Raw genomic sequence first — 732 nt, 5'->3', positions numbered from 1 at the left:
GCCCCATTTTATTGTCTCACTAGCCATGTATGAGGGTTCTAGTCTCTCTGGATTCTCACCAGCATTTATTGCTTTCTGGTGTTTTTAACTTGCTATTAATGCTGGAGTGAGATGGTATCTGATTGTTGTTTTGATTGGCATCTCTCTAATAGCTAATAATCACAAGCACTTCATGTGTTTATTGGCTGCTGGAATGGCTTCTTTGGTGATGTGGTGGTGATTTTTAAAAACAGCACCAAAAAAAATGTTAACATGGAGTTCATTAAAACTAAAAATTGAGCTCTGTGAAATACATTGTTAAGAGAATAACGCAGACAAGCAAGGTACTGGGGAAAATACTTGGCAAATCATATATACGATAAATGACTTGTATCTAAAGTAAACAAACAACTCTTAAAACTTAACGGTAAGAAAACAAACAGTCTAATTCAACATTGGGGGGAAGATCTAAGCAGACACCACCAAAAAAGATAGAGATTTCAAATAAGCATTTGAAAATATGTTCAACAGTATATGTTCTTGTTGTTGTTGTTGTTGTTGTCAGGTGTCATCGAGTCGGAACCGACTCATAGCGACCCCATGCAAAGCAGAACGAAACAATGTTCGATCCTGGGCCAACCTCACCACCGCTGCCACCCCCAAGTCCATCAATGATGCCACCTGGCCGATCCATCTCGTTGGAGGTCTTCCTCTTTTTCTCTGACCCTCCACCCTACCCAGCATGACATCCTT

This window comes from Chrysochloris asiatica, unplaced genomic scaffold, assembly GCF_000296735.1.
Source record: "Chrysochloris asiatica unplaced genomic scaffold, ChrAsi1.0 scaffold00166, whole genome shotgun sequence".
In the NCBI taxonomy this organism is placed as follows: domain Eukaryota; kingdom Metazoa; phylum Chordata; class Mammalia; order Afrosoricida; family Chrysochloridae; genus Chrysochloris; species Chrysochloris asiatica.
This window is presented reverse-complemented; position numbering follows the sequence as displayed.